The sequence below is a fragment of the Balaenoptera acutorostrata genome, chromosome 7 (genome assembly GCF_949987535.1).
Source record: "Balaenoptera acutorostrata chromosome 7, mBalAcu1.1, whole genome shotgun sequence".
Classification (NCBI taxonomy): domain Eukaryota; kingdom Metazoa; phylum Chordata; class Mammalia; order Artiodactyla; family Balaenopteridae; genus Balaenoptera; species Balaenoptera acutorostrata.
In genome coordinates this window covers 38242581-38265616 of record NC_080070.1, presented here as the reverse complement: position 1 = coordinate 38265616, position 23036 = coordinate 38242581, and the positions used below count along the sequence as shown (strand labels likewise).

The following is a 23036-nucleotide window of genomic DNA, read 5'->3' as shown; positions in this document are numbered from 1 at the left end:
GGATGCACTGTGAAATCTCCACTGGGCACTACTTATTAGAAAGCATAAGGTAGGCCAATAAGCAATCAGGTGTTTATGAGTCAGAATTTACCCTTCCTTTCCATCTTTTCCCCCATAGATTTCAGGAAATAAGAGTATTCATCAGTTTGCTTTGTTTCTCCATTCCTGCCAAAAACTCTTATTTGTCAGTATGTTTTGTTACATTGGTCTCCTGTCAGGATCACCAGGAGATGATCCTTATGTTTCAAATAGGTTATCCTGGTTAATTAAATTTTCCATTAACTGAGGTGAAAATTTTATTACCTTTTTTGTTTATTTCCAGATTTATATTCCCAAATTCCTGATGTCTGCCTCCTGCCTACTACTGCCTTCTACTGGTAGATAGGAGATAATGTTGAGGACTTAGTTCCGATTTCTTCTGTTACTTAGAATGAAATATATATATACCCAGCCTTGAATTCCAGTTGAAGTCCCAGCATTCCTATCAAATAAAAACTTGTAGTAGTTTTACATTTAAGTACTCTGAAGTATCTTTGATAGTGTAGAGTAGGAGCAGTAGAAGATGTGACATATCAGTGATGTGAGAGAATAAAGTAATAACACAGAGTATGGTTTTTTATCTTTCATTCCAACTCCTTTTGGATTCTAAATCTCTCATTGCCAATAAACTTTAGAGTTAGAGAAAATATTTCTGAAGAAATGAATATACTTAACCATGTATGTTTTAAAGTACTTTTTTTTAAAATATGGTAACTCTATTTTTATTTTTTTAAGGAACCTCCATACTATTCTCCATAGTGGCTGCACCAGGTTACATTCCCACCAACAGTGTAGGAGGGTTCCTTTTTCTCCACACCCTCTCCAGCATTTATTGTTTGTAGACTTTTTAATGATGGCCATTCTGACCAGAGTGAGGTTATATCTCATTGTAGTTTTGATTTGCATTTCTGTAGTAATTAGCGATGTTGAGCATTTTTTCATGTGCCTGTTGGCCATCTGTATGTTTTCTTGGAGAAATGTCTCTTTAGGTCTTCTTAAAGTACATTTTTAACAGTAGAAATCTTAATCTTATTTAAATTTACAAATAATCATTTATCATATTAATAAGGAAGGATTTATTTTTATCCATTTACTTTCTCTTCCTGGGATTTATTTCCCTCTGAAATGTCATGAACTTATATTTCAAACAGCTATTGCTTTCACATTATTGTTACTACTGCATTATTAAAGTAGACACTACTAATTCCTCTTTATGGAATGGATTAAGATAAGAAGGTATCATGTGTAAACCAGAAACAAGTAATCGATAGCCAGAAAAGCTGCCTGAGAAAGGAAACTTAGTCACATTTCACTGTTAAGTAGTTTTGAAAGTAGGAATTGTAGCATGGAAAGGGAGGCCCCAGCCAATATTTTAGATTCTGCAGTGCTTTCATATTACAGTAAGGAAAAGGAGCTTAATTAATATCATCTCAGTCATAATCTGAGCAGGAAATCAAGTCATTTCTGCATCCTCTAGTCTACTACATCATTTGTTCCTGAGTTCCATTTTTTTTAGTAACTCCTAAACTAATTGAGAGTTTTCTAGACAAAAGGAGTAGATCTACAGGGGACTTCCTTGGTGGTCCAGTGGTTAAGAATCCACCTTCCAATGCAGGGGACGTGGGTTTGATCTCTGGTCGGGAAACTAAGATCCCACATACTGCGGAGCAGCTAAGCCCACACGCCACAGCTAGAGAGCCTGCGTGCCGCAACTAAGACCCGACATAGCCAAAAATAAATAAATAAATATTTTTTAAAAAAAGAGTAGATCTACAAATAACCAACTTCCCAGCCCACCCTCAGGGAATTTGGTAGGATGGACAGTGGTTTGGGGATGTATGAGAAAGCAATTTCTGAGTATTTCTAGAAAGATGGGACCTGTTAATAGCTTTAATATAACAGTAGGATGGTTGCCACATGTTCTCAATCTTTTCCTGACTTCTCTTTGCTATTGATTTTGCTTGCATACAAACTGAACAAACCTGCCTCACTAGAAATAATCAGGTGATAGCATATGCTATAGAACTTAACACTTAACACTTACAGTTTTTCTTTATAGAATGGGAATGTAAAAAGGAAAATCTTTGAGGAACAAGAGAGTTAATTGTTAATCCTAATTCTATGTGAGAAACATTTTGCCTTTTCTCAAATAAATCTTCACTGTAGACAGGATGCAGTAATCTGGTCCTATTAGAGACTCTTTGGAATATATATCCCCACAGGTAAAGAATCCTTCCTATTACATCTGTTCTCAGTAAATTCCTGTATTTATGTAAAAGATACCGTATATTTTACTTTCAAAAACAGTAGTCCAGGGGTTAATGTTAATGGTGGAGATTTCAGGCACTGTGATAACCAATTTAAAAAATTACTTTTGCTGGGGGATTATTTTGTAGTTTCTATATTATACCCTATATAAGTATTGCCTGTTCTGTCATCAGGGTGTCTCCTTCTGCTCTGCCTGCAAAGTGAGGTCATCTAAATCCTGTTGCAGAATGGTAGTTAATTTAGTTATGTAATTGCTTGAAATCCCAAAATAAGGACACTATTCACATACACGTCGTAAATAAAAATGTTAGACTAAATGATAAAAAATATAGTGTAAGTGACAAGATGCATGGTTTTAAAACTTTTTGGAGTCCCCAGAACCCTATAAGAATTAAATCAAAAGACCTTCCCAGAAAAATTCATACACACATAATTTTGAATACAATTTCACGTTGAACTCTACCGATTGAGTGTGAATCGTGTAGGTGTTCATGGACCTAAGATTAAGGTCTTCTGCATTAATTAGATCTGCTCTGTCAAATATGATAGCCAATAATCACATGTGGCTATTTAATTAAAATTAAACAAAATTGAAGTTCCTTAGTCTCACTGTCCACATTCTCAATGCTCAATAACCACATGTAGCTCATGACCACCATGGACAATAGCCAATAGGACAAAGCAGATGTAGAACATTTCCTTTCTCTCAGTAGGTTCTTTTGGACAGCACTGGGTTAGGTGTTTCTAAAATACCCTATTTAAGAATCTTATCATTATGTGTGTTTATGTATAAGTATTTGTGTAGAGCTGCATGATTTGACAACCCAGAACATATGTGTTGTAAGAAAAGTCAAGCTCTTTTTGACACAATACAGATCTGTTCCCGAAATATAAATAGGACTCAAAGTAAGGCAGCTAGCTAACCTCAGCTGGACCTTCAGGACTATTCTACAATGATTTTTATCTAAATTGCATTTTCCATTAGTAGTAGTTCTAAATCTTTTCCATTTTTTCCTTAAGTTCTTGTCTTCAGTGTAGTTCGAGACCTCACCTCCTATGTTCAGAAAATTGAGGCTATCAGTATAAATTCCTTCAGCTTCCCTTATCTCTGTATAAAAATCTCATCGTGTTTTCTTTTATCGTAATGTGCTACAGAAATAGCAAGGTGATCAAGAGAATGCAAAAGCCTTTGAATTTTAACGATATAATCAGGACCTAAGAGTAAATAGACAGTTACGAAGTGAGCTTATTCTTTGTTAGAAGTCTGGGCTCCACTCTTACATGATTTGGTGCTTTACATCTACTTTAGGACTATGGAATGTGTATTTTGAATTAATGTACAGGAATTGCAATACACCTCAGTGCATATGATGCCTGTCTCTCTCCATCCTCGAACTTACAGCCATACTCATTATTATCAGTAGTATTAATGGGAGCTAACCTTTATTGCACTAATGTGTCGACCACCCATGTGCTTTACATCAGTTTCCTCAACCCTCATAACAACTCCATCAGGTAAATATTATAATTAATCCATTTTATGTTGTAGAAACAGACTTGAAGATGTTAAGTAACTCACCCAGGATTGGTTAATGGGACCAAGTGTACAGTATTTTTAAGTATATGCAAATTGTTGTACAGTGGATCTCTAGGACCTTTTCATCTTGCATAACCAAAACTCTATACTCATTGAATAACTACTCCCCATTTTCCCCTCCTCCATCTCCTGACAACCACCGTTCTACTCTATGCTTCTATGAGTGTCACCACTTTAAATACCTCATATAAATGGAATCATGCAGTATTCATCCTTTTGTGATTGGCTTAGGTCACTTACATGTCCTTCAGGTTCATCCATGTTGTACTGTATGACAGAATGTCCTTTTATAAGGCTGAATAATGTTTCATTTTATATCTGTACCACAACTTCTTTATCCATTCACATGTCGATGGACACATAGGCTGTTTGCACCTCTTGGCTATTGTGAATAAGGCTTTGTTGAACATGGAAGTGCAAATCTTTTCAAGATCCTGTTTTCAGTTCTCTTTGATAAATACTGCTGGATTATATGGTAGTTCTGTTTTTAATTTTTTGAGGACCCTCCATCCTGTTTTCTGCAATAGCTGTAACAGTTTACATTCTCAAAAACAATGTACAGATTTTCTTTTTTCTCCACACCCTTGTCAACACTTATCTCTTGTATTTTTGATGATAGTCATTCTAACAGATGTGAGGTAGTATCTCATTATACTTTGATTTGCATTTCCCTGGTGATTAGTGATGTTGAGCACCTTTTCATATACCTGTGGGCTATTTGTATGTCTTCTTTAGAGAAATGTCTATTCAGGTCCTTTGCCCATTTTTTAATTGGGTTATTTGTTTTTGCTTTTGAGTTGTATGAGTTCCTTGGGTATTTTGGATATTAACCCTTTTGCAGATATACGGTTTGCAAATATTGTCTCCCATTCCATAGATCATTTTGTTGTCTTTTTTTTCCTTTGCTATGCAGAAACTTTGTAGTTTGATGTAGTCCTACTTATCTATTGTTGTTTTCGTTGCCTACACTTTGGTGTCATATTCAAGAAATCATTGCCACCCTCAGAATGGGAGAAAATATTTGCAAATGAAGCAACTGACAAAGAATTAATCTCCAAAATACACAAGCAGCTCATGCAGTTCAATATCAAAAAAACAAACAACCCAATCCAAAAATGGGCAGAAGATCTAAATCGACATTTCTCCAAAGAAGATATACAGATTGCCAACAAACACATGAAAGGATGCTCAACATCACTAATCATTAGAGAAATGCAAATCAAAATTACAGTGAGGTATCACCTCACACCAGTTAGAATGGGCATCATCAGAAAATCTACAAACAACAAATGCTGGAGAGGGTGTGGAGAAAAGGGAACCCTCTTGCACTGTTGGTGGGAATGTAAATTGATACAGCCACTATGGAGAACAGTATGGAGGTTCCTTAAAAAACTACAAATAGAACTACCATACAACCCAGCAATCCCACTACTGGGCACATACCCTGAGAAAACCATAATTCAAAAAGAGTCATGTACCACAATGTTCATTGCAGCTCTATTTACAATAGGCAGGACATGGAAGCAACCTAAGTGTCCATCGACAGATGAATGGTTAAAGAAGATGTGGCACATATATACAATGGAGTATTACTCAGCCATAAAAAGAAATGAAATTGAGTTATTTGTAGTGAGGTGGATGGACCTAGAGTCTGTCATACAGAGTGAAGTAAGTCAGAAAGAGAAAAACAGATACCATATGCTAACATGTATATGGAATCTAAAAAAAAAAAATGGTTCTGAAGAACTTAGGGGCAGGACAGGTATAAAGATGCAGACATTAGAGAATGGACTTGAGGACACGGGGAGGGGGAAGGGTAAGCTGGGACAAAGTGAGAGAGTGACATGGACATATACACACTACCAAATGTAAAATAGATAACTAGTGGGAAGCAGCTGCATAGCGCAGGGAGATCAGCTCCGTGCTTTGTGACCACCTAGAGGGGTGGGATAGGGAGGATGGGAGGGAGACACAAGAGGGAGGAGATATGGGGTTATATGTATATGTATAGCTGATTCACTTTGTTATAAAGCAGAAACTAACACACCATTATAAAGCAATTATACTCCAATAAAGATGTTAAAATAAATAAATAAAATAAAATTTTTAAAAAAAATCATTGCCAAGGCCAATGTTAGGAAGTTTTTTTCCTATATTTTCTTCTAGGAGTTTTATAAGTTCAGGTCTTATATTTAAGTCTTTATTTTATTTTGAGTTGATTTTTTGTGTGTGGAATAAGGTAAGGGTCCAATTTCATTCTTTTACACGTGAATATCCAGTTTACCCAATAATAGTATTTTTTAACAAATGGTTGTTGAAAAAACTATCCTTTCTTTTCTTTTTTTTTTTAAACATCTTTATTGAAGTATAATTGCCTTACAATCGTGTGTTAGCTTCTGCTTTTTAACAAAGTGAATCAGTTATACATATACAATATGTCCCCATTTCTCTTCCCTCTTGCATCTCCCTCCCTCCCACCCTCCCCATCCCACCCCTCTGGGTGGTCACAAAGCACCGAGTTGATCTCCCTGTGCTATGCGGCTGCTTCCCACTAGTTATCTATTTTACATTTGGTAGTGTATATATGTCCATGACACTCTCTTACCCTGTCACATCTCACCCCACCCCCTCCCCATATCCTCAAGTCCATTCTCTAGTAGGTCTGTGTCTTTCTTCCCGTCTTGCCACTAGGTTCTTCATGGCCTTTTTTTTTTTTTTTCCCCTTAGATTCCGTATATATGTGTTAGCATACTGTATTTGTTTTTCTCTTTCTGACTTACTTCACTCTGTATGACAGACTCTAACTCCATCCACCTCATTACAAATACCTCCATTTCATTTCTTTTTATGGCTGAGTAATATTCCATTGTATATATGTGCCACATCTTCTTTATCCATTCATCTGTCGATGGACATTTAGGTTGCTTCCATGTCCTGGCTATTGTAAATAGAGCTGCAATGAACATTTTGGTACATGACTCTTTTTGACCTATGGTTTTCTCAGGGTATATGCCCAGTAGTGGGATTGCTGGGTCGTATGGTAGTTCTATTTGTAGTTTTTTAAGGAACCTCCATACTGTTCTCCATAGTGGCTGTATCAATTTACATTCCCACCAGCAGTGCAAGAGTGTACCCTTTCCTCCACACCCTCTCCAGCATTTATTGTTTCTAGATTTTTTGATGATGGCCATTCTGACCGGTGTGAGATGATATCTCATTGTAGTTTTGATTTGCATTTCTCTAATGATTAATGATGTTGAGCATTCTTTCATGTGTCTGTAGGCCATCTGTATATCTCCTTTGGAGAAATGTCTATTTAGATCTTCTGCCCATTTTTGGATTGGGTTGTTCGTTTTTTTGTTATTGAGCTGCGTGAGCTGCTTGTAAATCTTGGAGATTAATCCTTTGTCAGTTGCTTCATTTGCAAATATTTTCTCCCATTCTGAGGGTTGTCTTTTGGTCTTGTTTATGGTTTCCTTTGCTGTGCAAAAGCTTTTAAGTTTCATTAAGTCCCATTTGTTTATTTGTGTTCTTATTTCCATTTCTCTGGGAGCTGGGTCAAAAAGAATCTTGCTGTGATGTATGTCATAGAGTGTTCTGCCTATGTTTTCCTCTAAGAGTTTGACAGTGTCTGGCCTTACACTTAGGTCTTTAATCCATTTTGAGTTTATTTTTGTGCATGGTGTCAGGGAGTGTTCTAATTTCATACTTTTACATGTTCCTGTCCAATTTTCCCAGCACCACTTATTGAAGAGGCTGTCTTTTCTCCACTGTATATGCTTGCCTCCTTTATCAAAGATAAGGTGATCATATGTGTGTCGGTTTATCTCTGGGCTTTCTATCCTGTTCCATTGATCTATATTTCTGTTTTTGTGCCAGTACCAAACTGTCTTGATTACTGAAGCTTTGTAATATAGTCTGAAGTCAGGGAGCCTGATTCCCCCAGCTCCATTTTTCGTTCTCAAGATTGCTTTGGCTATTCGGGGTCTTTTGTGTTTCCATACAAATTGTGAAATTTTTTGTTCTAGTTCTGTGAAAAATGCCAGTGGTAGTTTGATAGGGATTGCATTCAATCTGTAGATTGCTTTGGGTAGTAGAGTCATTTTCACAATGTTGATTCTTCCAATCCAGGAACATGGTATATCTCTCCATCTATTTGTATCCTCTTTAATTTCTTTCATCAGTGTCTTATAATTTTCTGCATACAGGTCTTTTGTCTCCTTAGGTAGGTTTATTCCTAGATATTTTATTCTTTTTGTTGCAATGGTAAATGGGAGTGTTTTCTTAATTTCACTTTCAGATTTTTCGTCATTAGTGTATAGAAATGCAAGAGATTTCTGTGCATTAATTTTGTATCCTGCTACTTTACCAAATTCATTGATTAGCTCTAGGAGTTTTCTGGTAGCATCTTTAGGATTCTCTATGTAGAGTATCATGTCATCTGCAAATAGTGACAGCTTTACTTCTTCTTTTCCGATTTGGATTCCTTTTATTTCTTTGTCTTCTCTGATTGCTGTGGCTAACACTTCCAAAACTATGTTGAATAATAGTGGTGAGAGTGGGCAACCTTGTCTTGTTCCTGATCTTAGTGGAAATGGTTTCAGTTTTTCACCATTGAGGACAATGTTGGCTGTGGGTTTGTCATATATGGCCTTTATTATGTTGAGGAAAGTTCCCTCTATGCCTACTTTCTGCAGGGCTTTTATCATAAATGGGTGTTGAATTTTGTCGAAAGCTTTCTCTGCATCTGTTGAGATGATCATATGGTTTTTCTCCTTCAATTTGTTAATATGGTGTATCACATTGATTGATTTGCGTATCTTGAAGAATCCTTGCATTCCTGGGATAAACCCCACTTGATCATGGTGTATGATCCTTTTAATGTGCTGTTGGATTCTGTTTGCTAGTATTTTGTTGAGGATTTTTGCATCTATGTTCATCAGTGATATTGGCCTGTAGTTTTCTTTCTTTGTGACATCTTTGTCTGCTTTTGGTATCAGGGTGATGGTGGCCTCGTAGAATGAGTTTGGGAGTGTTCCTCCCTCTGCAATATTTTGGAAGAGTTTGAGAAGGATAGGTGTTAGCTCTTCTCTAAATGTTTGATAGAATTCGCCTGTGAAGCCATCTGGTCCTGGGCTTTTGTTTGTTGGAAGATTTTTAATCACAGTTTCAATTTCAGTGCTTGTGATTGGTCTGTTCATATTTTCTATTTCTTCCTGGTTCAGTCTCGGCAGTTTGTGCATTTCTAAGAATCTGTCCATTTCTTCCAGGTTGTCCATTTTATTGGCATAGAGTTGCTTGTAGTAATCTCTCATGATCTTTTGTATTTCTGCAGTGTCAGTGGTTACTTCTCCTTTTTCATTTCTAATTCTATTGATCTGAGTCTTCTCCCTTTTTCTCTTGATGAGTCTGGCTAATGGTTTATCAATTTTGTTTATCTTCTCAAAGAACCAGCTTTTAGTTTCATTGATTTTTGCTGTTGTTTCCTTCATTTCTTTTTCATTTATTTCTGACCTGATCTTTATAATTTCTTTCCTTCTGTTGGCTTTGGGGTTTTTTTGTTCTTCTTTCTCTAATTGCTTTAGGTGCAAGGTTAGGTTGTTTATTCGAGATGTTTCCTGTTTCTTGAGGTAGGCTTGTATTGCTATAAACTTCCCTCTTAGCACTGCTTTTGCTGCGTCCCATAGGTTTTGGGTCATCGTGTCTCCATTGTCATTTGTTTCTAGGTATTTTTTGATTTCCCCTTTGATTTCTTCAGTAATCACTTCGTTATTAAGTAATGTATTGTGTAGCCTCCATGTGTTTGTATTTTTTACAGATCTTTTCCTGTAATTGATATCTAGTCTCATAGCGTTGTGGTCGGAAAAGATACTTGATACGATTTCAATTTTCTTAAATTTACCAAGGCTTGATTTGTGACCCAAGATATGATCTATCCTGGAGAATGTTCCATGAGCACTTGAGAAAAATGTGTATTCTGTTGTTTTTGGGTGGAATGTCCTATAAATATCAATTAAGTCCATCTTGTTTAATGTATCATTTAAAGCTTGTGTTTCCTTATTTATTTTCATTTTGGATGATCTGTCCATTGGTGAAAGTGGGGTGTTAAAGTCCCCTACTATGATTGTGTTGCTGTCAATTTCCCCTTTTATGGCTGTTAGTATTTGCCTTATGTATTGAGGTGCTCCTATGTTGGGTGCATAAATATTTACAATTGTTATACCTTCCTCTTGGATCGATCCCTTGATCATTATATAGTGTCCTTCTTTGTCTCTTGTAATAGTCTTTATTTTAAACTCTATTTTGTCTGATATGAGAATTGCTACTCCAGCTTTCTTTTGATTTCCATTTGCATGGAATATCTTTTTCCATCCCCTCACTTTCAGTCTGTATGTGTCTCTAGGTCTGAAGTGTGTCTCTTGTAGACAGCATATATATGGGTCTTGTTTTTGTATCCATTCAGCCAGCCTGTGTCTTTTGGTGGGAGCATTTAATCCATTTACATTCAAGGTAATTATCGATATGTATGTTCCTATTCCCATTTTCTTAAATGTATTGGGTTTGTTATTGTAGGTGTTTTCCTTCTCTTGTGTTTCTTGCCTAGAGAAGTTCCTTTAGCATTTGTTGTAAAGCTGGTTTGGTGGTGCTGAACTCTCTCAGCTTTTGCTTGTCTGTAAAGGTTTTAATTTCTCCATCGAATCTGAATGAGATCCTTGCTGGGTAGAGTAATCTTGGTTGTAGGTTTTTCTCCTTCATGACTTTAAGTATATCCTGCCACTCCCTTCTGGCTTGCAGAGTTTCTGCTGATAGATCAGATGTTAACCTTATGGGGATTCCCTTGTGTGTTATTTGTTTTTTTTCCCTTGCTGCCTTTAATATGTTTTCCTTATATTTAATTTTTGACAGTTTGATTAATATGTGTCTTGGCGTGTTCCTCCTTGGGTTTATCCTGTATGGGACTCTCTGTGCTTCCAGGACTTCATTACCTATTTCCTTTCCCATATTAGGGAAGTTTTCAACTATAATCTCTTCAAAAATTTTCTCAGTCCCTTTCTTTTTCTCTTCTTCCTCTGGTACCCCTATAATTCGAATGTTGGCACGTTTAATGTTGTCCCAGAGGTCCCTGAGACTGTCCTCAGTTCTTTTCATTCTTTTTTCTTTATCCTGCTCTGTAGTAGTTATTTCCACCATTTTATCTTCCAGGTCACTTATCCTTTCTTCTGCCTCAGTAATTCTACTATTGATCCCATCTAGGGTATTTTTGATTTCATTTATTGTGTTCTTCATCATTGCTTGGTTCCTCTTTAGTTCTTCTACATCCTTGTTAAATGTTTCTTGCATTTTGTCTATTCTATTTCCAAGATTTTGGATCATCCTTACTATCATTATTCTGAATTCTTTTTCAGGTAGACTACCTATTTCCTCTTCATTTGTTAAGTCCAGTGTGTTTTGAGCCTGCTCCTTCATCTGCTGTGTGTTTTTCTGTCGTCTCATTTTGCCTATCTTACTGTGTTTGGGGTCTCCTTTTCACAGGCTGCAGGTTCATAGTTCCCTTTGTTTTTGGTATCTGTCCCCAGTGGCTAAGGTTGGTTCAGTGGGTTGTGTAGGCTTCCTGGTGGAGGGAACTAGTGCCTGAGTTCTGGTGGATGAGGCTAGATCTTGTCTTTCTGGTGGGCACGTCCACGTCTGGTGGTGTATTTTGTGGTGTCTGTGGCCTTATTATGATTTTAGGCAGCTTCTCTGCCAATGGATGGGGTTGTGTTCCTGTCTAGCTAGTTGTTTGGCATAGGATGTCCAGCACTGTAGCTTGCTGGTCGTTGAGTGAAGCTGGGTCTTGATGTTGAGATGGAGATCTCTGGGAGATTTTTGCCGTTTGGTATTACGTGGAGCTGGGAGGTCTCTTGTGGACCAGTGTCCTGAAGTTGGCTCTCCCACCTCAGAGGCACGGCCCTGATGCCTGGCTGGAGCACCAAGAGCCTTTCGTCCACACGGCTCAGAGTAAAAGGGAGAAAAAATAGAAAGAAAGAAAGAAAAAGGCTATAATATAGTGAAGTAAAATAAAGCTATTGTAAAGCAAAGCTATACAGACAAAATCTCACCCAGAAGCATATACATATACACTCACAAAAAAAAGGAAAAGGGGAAAAATTAATATCTCCTGCTCCCAGAGTCCACCTCCTGAATTTGGGATGATTCGTTGTCTATTCAGGTATTCAACAGATGCAGGCACATCAAGTTGTTTGTGGAGTTTTAATCCGCTGCTTCTGAGGCTGCTGGGAGAGATTTCCCCTTCTCTTCCCTGTTCGCACAGCTCCTGGGGTTCAGCTTTGGATTTGGACCCGCCTCTGCGTGTAGGTCGCCTGAGGGCGTCTGTTCCCCGCCCAGACAGGATGGGGTTAAAGGAGCAGCTGCTTCGGGGGCTCTGGCTCACTCAGGCCGCGGAGAGGGAGGGGTACAGAGGAGGCGGGGCGAGCCTGCGGCGGCCGAGGCCGGCGTGACGTTGCACCAGCCTGAGGCGCGCAGTGCGTTCTCCCGGGGATGTTGTCCCCGGATCCCGGGACCCTGGCAGTGGCGGGCTGCACAGGCTACCGGGAGGGGCGGTGTGGAGAGTGACCTGTGCTCACACACAGGCTTTTTGGAGGCGGCCGCAGCAGCCCCAGCGTCTCATGCCCGTCTCTGGGGTCCGCGCTGATTGCCGCGGCTCGCGCCCTTCTCTGGAGTTCGTTTAGGCGGCGCTCTGAATCCCCTCTCCTTGCGCGCAGCGAAACAAAGAGGCAAGAAAAAGTCTCTTGCCTCTTCGGCAGCTGCAGACTTTTTCCCGGACTCCCTCCCGGCTAGCTGTGGTGCGCCAACCCCTTCAGGCTGTGTTCACGCCGCCAGCCCCAGTCCTCTCCCTGCGATCCGACCGCAGCCTGAGCCTCAGCTCCCAGCCCCGCCCGCCCCGGCGGGTGAGCAGACAATCCTCTCGGGCTGCTGAGTGCTACTCGGCGCCGAGCCTCTGTGCGGGAATCTCTCCGTTTTTCCCTCTGCGCCCCTGTTGCTGTGGGATCCGCGCTGATAGCCGCGGCTCGCGCCCTTCTCTGGAGTTCGTTTAGGCGGCGCTCTGAATCCCCTCTCCTTGCCCGCCGCGAAACAAAGAGGCAAGAAAAAGTCTCTTGCCTCTTAGGCAGCTGCAGACTTTTTCCCCCGGACTCCCTCCCGGCTAGCTGTGGTGCGCTAACCCCTTCAGGCTGTGTTCACGCCGCCAGCCCCAGTCCTCTCCCTGCGATCCGAACTGAAGCCTAGCCTCAGCTCCCAGCCCCGCCCTCCCCGGCAGGTGAGCAGACAAGCCTCTCGGGTTGGTGAGTGCTGGTCGGCACTGCTCCTCCGTGCGGGAATGTCTCCGCTTTGCCCTCCGCACCCCTGTGGCTGCGCTCTCCTCCGTGGCTCCGAAGCTTCCCCCCTCCGCCACCCGCAGTCTCCGCCCGCGAAGGGGCTCCTAGTGCGTGGAAACCTTTCCTCCTTCACAGCTCCCTCCCACTGGTGCAGGTGCCGTCCCTATTCTTTTGTCTCTGTTATTTCTTTTTTCTTTTGCCCTACCCCAGTACGGGGGGAGTTTCTTGCCTTTTTGGAGGTCGGACGTTTTCTGCCAGCGTTCAGTGGGTGTTCTGTAGGAGCAGTTCCACGTGTAGATGTATTTCTACTGTATCTGTGGGAAGGAAGGTGATCTCCGCGTCTTACTCTTCCGCCATCTTCTCCAATCCCCCCCTATCCTTTCTTTATTGCACTGTAGTCTTGGCATCTTTGTCAAAGGTCACTTGACCCTATGTGTTTGGGTTTATTTCTGGGCTCTCTATTCTGTTCCTTGATCTATATACATCTCTCATTAAGCGAGTACATACTGTTTTGATTACTGTAGCTTTGTAGGATGTTTTGAAGTCAGGAATTGGGAGGCCTCTAGCTTTGTTCTTCTTTCTCAAGGTTGTTTTGGCTATTCATGGTCCTTTGTGTTTCCATATGAATTTTAAGGTTTTTTTTTTCTATTTCTGAAAAAAAAAAAAAGCCAAAGGAATTTGATAGAGATTGCATTGAATCTGTAGATTGCTTTGGGTAGTTTGGACAGTTTAACGTTTTACATCTTCCTATCCGTGAACATGGGCTATCTTTCCAATTATATTTGTATCTTTCATTAGTGTTTTGTAGTTTTCGGTGTACAAGTCTTTTTGCCTCTTTGGTTAAGTTTATTCCTACATATTTTATTCTTTTTGATACCGTTGTAAATAGAATTATTTTAATTTCCTTTTCAGAAAGTTCATTGTTGGTGTATAGAAACCCAACTGATTTTTGTATGTTGATTATTTGTCCTGCAGCTTTACTGAATTTGTTTATTATTTCTAAGCATTTTTTTCTGTGTGTGTATACTCTCTATAGTATTCTACATACAACAAGATCATGTAATCTGCAAACATAATTTTACTTCTTTTCTGATTTGGATGCCTTTTTTGTTTGTTTGTTTGTTTCTTGCCTAATTTCTCTAGTTAGGACTTCCAGTATTATGTTGAATATAAATGGCAAGAGTGGGCATCCTTACCTTGTTCCTCATCTTGGAGGGAAAGTTTTCAGTTTTTAACAGTTGTAAATATTAACTATGAGCTTTTTATATATATTGCCTTCATTATGTTGAGACAGTTTCCTTCTTTTTCTAGTTTGTTGAGTGTTTTTATCATGAAAGAATGTTGAATTCTGTCAAATGCTTTTTTCCATCTTTTGAGATGATCCTGTGATTTATATCTTTCATTCTGTTAATGTGGTATATCATATTGATTGATTTTCATATGCTTAACCATTCTTGCATCCCAAGGATAAATTCCACTTGATTATGGTGTATGATCCTTGTAATGTGCTGTTGAATTTGGTTTGCTAGTATTTTGTTGAAGATTTTTGCATCTTTATACATTAGGAATATTAGTCTGTAGTTTTCTTATAGTGTCTGTCTCGCTTTGGTATCATGGTAATGCTGGCCTCATAAAATGAGTTTGGAAGTGTTCCTTCCTCTTCAGTATTTTGGAGGAGTTTGAGAAGAATTGGCACTAATTCTTTAAGTGTTTGATAGAATTCTCCTGTGAAGCCATTTGTTCCTGGGCTTTTCTTTGTTGGGAGGTTTTTCATTACTGATTCAGTCTCCTTATAGTTACAAATTTTCTATTTCTTCAGTGATTCAGGTTTGGAATATTGTATGTTTCTAGGAATGTATCCATTTCTTCTAGGTTATCCAGTTTGTTGGAGTATAATTATTTATAGTAGCCTCTCATGATCCTTTGTATTTCTGTGTTATCAGTTATAATATCTCCCTCTTTTCATTCCTGATTTTGAGTTTACCTTTTCAAAAAACACCAACTCTTATTTTTGTTGATTTTTTTCTATATTTTTTCTATTCTCTATTTCATTTATTTCTGTCCCAATCTTGTTTGTTTCCTTCTGCTAAATGGGAGCTTGGTTTGCTCTTCTTTGACTAGTTTCTTGAGTTACAAAGTTTGTTTACGGGAGATCTTTTTTCCTTTTAACATACTCATTTACCACTATAAACTTCCCTGGTTTTCCTGCATCCCACAGGTTTTGGTATCTTGTGTTTTCCTTTTGTTGAGACTTGTTTTGTGACTTAATATGTTGTGTTACTTCCTTGATTAAAGACCTTCAGGATCTACTCAAAACTTTCAAATTAAATATAAATCTTTGGCCTGGCATTAAGGCTCACCAACATGTGATCCATCTACCTTTACAGCTTTTTCTTACTTAGACTCTAGCACTATTTGGACTATTTTGATTTTTTAACTACCCATGTGTACTTGCTGGAATTCTTTACCATTTCAGGAATCCTCTATGATGACTACCCTTTATTTCTCCAGTTTTAAGTTATTTTTTTCCTCCCTATTCTAAGCCCTTGATTTATGTGGTCAACTTCACATATATTAACCTGTATTATAATTGTTTGTACAGTTGTCTCATATTTTCTTCTAGACTAACAATTTCTTCAGGATAGGGATTTTTATTAATAATCTTTGTATTTCTTTTAGTATCTAGAATTTACATTATGCATAATAGGCATTCAATTTTTAAATGGTAAATTTAATCAAAATTTTTCATGTTAGATCTTAAGACTTAGAAAGTGACTGAATAAAACGGTGCTTGCTCTACTTCTTTCTCTTATCTGTCACAGTCACATTTAGGAACTCATCAGCTGGCATGCTTTTTATTTAAGAATTTTTCAATGTTAAAAAAATTGGGGGTAAATAAATGCATTCATAATCTCATTGTTTTGTATATTTTCTTTCAAACCTTGTACTTGTATTTGAGTGTATGTACATGTATGTTTATAATTGCCAGTTAGCAAATGCATAATGTTATATAGCACAGATATGCCAGATATTATAGAACAATTTTCATTTGCATGACATTTAGGTTGTTTCCATTACTTTACTTTATAGGTGATGCTGTAATAAAGTTTTCATAGCTTTTTGCCTGTTAAATTAGCTGCTTAAATTTTCAAGCATGGGTTTATTAGGTTTAAGGGTTGAATATGTTTGTAACTGTTTTCATACCAGAAGAAGTGGCACACTTTCCAGCTGTATAGATGAGTACTAATCCAGCACAGCCTCATCAGCAGTCTCAATGTGGTACTGAGACTATGTAACAATGCTGATCTAAGTCCATCCCCCCACGTTCCCACTTTTAGTAGGAGTATAGTAAATTAATCTTTTAAATTTAGGGCCTCATTAATTTACAAAATGAATTATTAGCCCAGGGGTAATTAAATAAGGGTGTTATATTCTTACTCTGAACTTTAGAGATTGATTATGGTTAAAAAGACTAGACCTGGTCTTTGCAGTTTTCCAAATGCATCTGCTGGGGAACCACTCCTAGAAATCAAAGAACTGACTTGTTTAGGAAGTAAAAGGCCATTTTTTGGTGTAAGAGCAAAGTCCTCTCAAGAATTTAGAAATAAAGTTACCTTCTTGGAGTTTAATTTTTAGAATAAAATCAACATATAATCAGTGAGATTGATTAGGCATTGAAATCCTATGGAAATATATGATATCTGTCAGATCAAAAGCTTAGAGAACAGGCCTGAAAATATTATCCAGACTTGTTAAAATATGTAAGTGAGCTATAATCAAATAAATTACACTAATATATATAAAAAGAACAAATGTAAAGGAAATGTTTACTTTGGAAACTAGAGTATGTTTACAGTGTTTTCAGAATTAAAACAGTAAAAACAAACAAAAGCACTCCACCTATCTCGATATTCCAGTTTTTTTTTTTTTTTAATTTTATTTATTTATTTATTTATGGCTGTGTTGGGTCTTCGTTTCTGTGCGAGGGCTTTCTCTAGTTGCGGCAAGTGGGGGCCACTCTTCATCGCGGTGCGCGGGCCTCTCACTAGCGTGGCCTCTCTTGTTGTGGAGCACAGGCTCCAGACGCGCAGGCTCAGCAATTGTGGCTCACGGGCATAGTCGCTCCGTGGCATGTGGGATCTTCCCAGACCAGGGCTCGAACCTGCGTCCCCTGCATTGGCAGGCAGACTCTCAACCACTGCGCCACCAGGGAAGCCCCGATATTCCAGTTTTTATGATAGATATCAATTAGATGATCAGAGTGTGATGAGAGTAGCAACTAAACCAATTTTATCTGGGTTGAGTATATCACCAAATTACTGCTTTGTTTTCACAGTTTCAGTAGTGGTGTGGTGATAGTGTGCAAAGCAGGTTGCAGGGACTTCTTTAAAGGGGAAATGATGTGTGAGGTGTTCTACAGTTCCTTACGATGGAATGCTGTAGAAGTTCTTATCAATTATTTGTTGATTTGGGCTTTTCTTCTCTCATTCAACTTAAGGGAGACAGAAACCTCAGTCTTATTTTTTCTTCAAAGCACCAGCAGCCAGCTATTTGTTTGGCAGTAATGATATATTGCAAAGTCTAGAGCTGCCTATTTTAGCATATAGGTATATTATGAATTCATGACTGGTTTGTTCTCTAGATAGAACTTTGCCACTCAAAGTGTGGTTTGTGGATGAGTGGGCTGACAACATCTGGGGACTGAGACATGCAGAGCTTCAATCCTGTCTACCTCTTAGGCCAACCTTGTTAGTTCATGTACTCCAAGAAGCACACACTAAGATGGAATTTGACGTTTAAGAGATTTGTTAGGGAAGACGCCAGAGGGGAAAAGGAGAGGTAGGTCTGACCTGTGTGAAGGAAAGAGGGAAAGGAGGGTTGTGTAGGAGCTCAGAGTACAGCACAGTTCTAAGCAAGTTTCTGGCAAGCCAGTGGGGAGTCCTCCAGCCAGTGTCCCATGTCAGTGAAGTTCCATCTCTCACAGGAATGAGTCTGCCTTGCTATTTCTGCTGCCTCCAATCATTTAATGAAAGCAGTGTATGGAAAGCTTGGCTTCAGTGCAAGTGGGATTTCAGAGCACAGCACCCAAGGCCTTCTTTCCATTATGGTCACAGCAGCCAGAGATTTGATTGGCACAGTTCCCTGGCCGCCACACCTACTGAATCAGGTGCATTTCAACAAAATCTCCAGGTGATTATATGCACATTAAGCTTTGAGAAGCACTACCCTAGAATAATAATTTGACACTTTGAGGATCTTACCCAGAGTCAATAAAATTGTTTATAATCAGCATAGGATCTCCTCAAAAACTCAGCTCTTTCGGAGTGGTATTTTTTACAGTTCATTTGAACAGGGTTGCTGTTCAAAGTGAGAACTAGAGCAGATAATTTGTTGTTAATTTGTAACAAATGTGTGAAGCAGATTTTGAGCCAAAGCAGAATTTCCAAGATACTTTGCCTCTTTGCTGAAAGGAGCTAGATATAATTTACTTCCTTTGGCCTTTTAGAGTTCAAAGTTCTTGTAGCAAAGAATTACGTATTTCTGTGTCTGTTGTCTTTTTACCATGTGGTAAGATGTAGATATGATTCTTTTGGTGACAGCTGGAAATAAACTGTTAGATCTTACTGAGTTTCCTCTGCTAACACAGTGCTTAGCATTTGAGGGGCTCTCTTTCGGACAGACTACACTATAAAGTTAGCTTTGCCACAAGGCACTGTCACCTAATTTATGGATTTTTCCATGAGTCCAAGGTATCCACACTCTCGTATATATATGATCAGGAGACCCACAGTCCCCATGAGATCATCCTCTGAACCATTGATTCCCAGGCTTCAGTGCAGAGACTACTGCTTGGTAAAAATTACAGTTCCTCTGTCTACAATAAGGTCTTGAAATCGGTACTTTTAAAAAGCCTCCCAGGTGATGAAACTTAATTTGGAAATCGCTGCTCTAAAGTAAAATATATACAGAGGATTGGGGTCTATCCCATAGAAACATCCTCAGATGGAGTGGTTATAACTGACTCAGCATTCCAAATGACACTTGTTCCTTGTTTACTAGAGAGTATCTTTACATGAAAAATTAAAAATAATTTTTAAATCCCTAATTAAAGATGAAATACTTTTATTACACTCAATAGTATTTATTGTTATCTCAAAATTCAATGTAATTTTTACATCATTATTTATTAATTAGCAGGGGGCCTGTTGACACCAAGGCCCACAGGACTGAATATCTGGCTATAATTATAGTTGGACTACTCTCAATCCTGGGCAGAGAAGGTTCTCCTAAAGACAGACAGCCACAGGTGTTTCCTAAAATAGAATTTACCTAGAAACTGAGTTAAAGGTGTAACTCTAGTTGTAAGTACCTCTGGTCCATTATTCATTCTTTATTTCTTTGTTCAACAAACACTTATCAAATACGATCTATGTTTCAGGCACTGTATAATCTATACCAGGGACCTGAAAATAAGTAAGACTTAATCCTTGACCTTGAGGAATTCACAGACTACCCTAGTGGCAGAGATATACATGAAAACAATTAATTACAACAGAGATATTTGTATTGTTGAGCATGGAGAGATGGAGTAGCTCAAGCCCACAAGCAGCCATGGGGCGAGGGTCGGGGGACAGAGTGAGGGACAGCTGGCAAACACAAAGAATAGCACAGGTGCATCGCATGAGACACCAGTTACTGCTGCCTTTGTCCATAAGCCCTGTCAGGAATATCTAAATTCTGAGCAGATCACCTGAGCTATCTAAAACTTAACTCATTATCCATCCCTCTCAGAAAACAAAAATCCTGCTTGTCTACATGTATTCCTAGATTTGTGACTGGTACCCCTATTCATACGGTCTTTCCAGCCAGAAACCTGGGAGGCTTCCTCGTCTCCTTCTCCTTTACTCCCTGTGGCCAGCCATTAATCAGGAACTGTCAGTTTCATCTTTGTAGCCTCTTCTCTGTTCCTCTCTTCTAAGCACTGCTAACATTGCTGCCTCAGACAAGCTCTCAGACTTGGACATCTGCAGTAGTCTCCTAACTGGACGATCTCCCCATCTTTAGACTTGGCCTCTTTCCAATCCATTCTCCCCATATCAGTTTAAAACAGGAGAGACCCTTCTTCCTATAGGGAAAGGTCTAAACTCCTTAGAGTTAGGTATAGGTAGAGAGTGCAAATGCTTGAGCCGAACTGCTTGGATTCAAATCCTGACTCCACCACTTACTAGCTATCTGAAGGGCAAGTCACTTAGCCTTTCAGTGACTAAGTTTCCTCAACTGTAAAATAAAAGTAGAAATTGACTCTCTGTCATAGGATTACCGTAAGGGTTAATTGAATTAATACTGTACGTGTAAAGTGCTTAACAATGCCTGGCACAAAGTAAACACAGTGATGGTGGGTACTCATGGTAGGATAATACACAGTATTTGTGCCAAGTAAATAAAGATGACCAGGACTCACCTTGTCTTCCAGAGACTAACGGTCTGAAGGTAAACAGATTACTTCTTATGATCAATGCTGTTATAAATTTGAACACAATGCTAAATGATTATGGAATCAGGAGAAAATTGTAGAATCTTGTAATCTAAAAATGTTTTTTTCTATTAAATTTTTTTATTTTATGGATGTATAGCAACTCAAGTTCCCAAATACAACTTAGTACCTCTCAAACCACAAGTTCCTCATACATGAAATCTGTAGATTCATGATTTTGCTCCTGTATACCCTTACAGTGACAGTAAGCAATTTGGTTCTAGTATGTGTGAACATTTAGGTCCCTTCTCTGAGGAATAATTTGAAAAAAGAAAAACTGGCGTTGAACAAACAAAAGGGAAGAGACATGAGCCACAGAAGAATAGTAGAGAGTTTGCAGTAAAGTCTCAGGAAAGAAGACAATGGTAGAGTACCCAGTGGTTTTGAAGGATGTGGGCTACTGAGGTTTAAGAGTTGTTGGTGGAGGTGGTATGGGGGAGGCTGCAGGACACGGCAGAATGCATATAAATTTAGTATGACTTATAAGTACATATGAATTCAAAACAGCACTGAACATAGTTTAAACAAGAAACACAGTTGAGGAATTGCCTTTGGGGGTTGGAGGCAGAAAAATGTAGTGTTTGAATTTAGGCTCAAATTAGTAAGTTTAGGCCATTTACTAACACTGTGACTTGGGGAAATCATTTAACTTTTCTAAGTCTCAATTCTCATCTGGAAGATGGAGGTTGTAATAGTACTAATTGAATAAGGTTGGATTAATTGAGAAAGTGCCCTAAAACACTTTGCTGGTAATTTACAAATAGCAAACACCTGGTAAGGTTAGTTCTTGCTATTGGTGGTGATTATTAATATAGTGTTTGCTTTCTTCAGTTAAGAAAAATGAATTTACAGATACCTCAGTCAAATTTGGGAAGAAGAATATAGTACAGTACTTGTTATTTCCTAGATGGCAGGTAATGTTACTAATATTTATTTAGAATATGCTGCCTTTTGTTTTCCTATTCTAGGGAACGTAAAATATTATTACAGAGTTTCATAAGTATTTCACCTACCTCTTTCCCCATCCTATTTTTCACATGCAGGTTTAAGTTCCTGCAGAACTTAACCTATAACTGAAAAATGTATCCTGCAACTAAAGAGCTATAGAATTCCAGAACTTCTTGATTTCACTACCTAATTTAATGAATATAATAATGGGTAACACACCAGTCTTACTAATAGTGCTTCTAAAGTGCTTAAATATTTTTAATATTCTCCCTATTGTCATGTGTACCCTGTTTTCTTCTTTCCTGGTATTTAATAATTTTAGGTAACTAAGATAAACAGTTTGATTTAGCATACTTTATTATGAGTGATGTATTAGAGGACATCCCTTATAGGACACCTTCCCTCTCCAGCTCACCTAGGTGACTGCTGTATCCCCATGCTCCCATAAATCCTATACATTCTCTCTCTCTCTTTATCCTTTTAACTTATCTGTACCTTCAAACAAATTTCAAGCACTTAGGCCTTGATGGTAAGAATAGTGTCATGCAAAGTCAAGCAGGAAAAACTTCAGTAGATACTCAGCTAATTTTTGTTAAGTGAGTGAATGAATGCTGCCCTCTTACATCATTTATCCAGTTCTTAGGCCATGGTCAGTAGTGTACCAGTAACTGATTCAATTAATTATTCAATTAAGAAGGCCTTTAGAAATAGGTAAAGTAAAATAAAAATAAGAAATAAAATTTAACAGTAGAATTAATAGTAACCTAATTCCAAAGACTGCTGTCTATGAAATAGCTGTCTTTCTTTCCAAAGAAGGTCTCCTGCCCTTCCTCAGATGCCAAATGCCTTACGCTAGTTACCTTGTTGCTGACTACTCAGTAGCCTGCATAAGGTGACAGGTCCAGCCTTCCACCTAGAAGGCTGAAGAGGACTCCTGACACAACTGGCTATAGTTTGAGGCCCTGAATTCAGAGCTGTAGACCTTACATACTTCAACTCTTAAGGATACTATAGGTGATGTTAGGAAAAGGAATAGTGTAGACAAGAAAAATGTTTATCATGTATGTCTAGTTATTGAGCATTCATCTCTTTGTTTGCAAGAACTTGAATTATGATACATAATTATATAATCAAATGATAGATATAAATCAACATCAAAAATTGCCACCTGGGCCACCCAGCACATGCTGTGTTAACCCAATATGAGACTTATCTTCTTTGCACACGACAAATAATCAGAAACGGGAAAGAGTTTGCACGTGTAACAGGAAGCAGC

General features: G+C 38.5%; 1 protein-coding gene across 5 annotated transcripts in view; it reads left to right on the top strand.

Moving 5' to 3' along the window:
* ZNF277 (zinc finger protein 277) overlaps nt 1-23036 on the top strand; it is a 132013-nt gene that overhangs the window by 43196 nt on the left and 65781 nt on the right. The window lies entirely within an intron of this gene.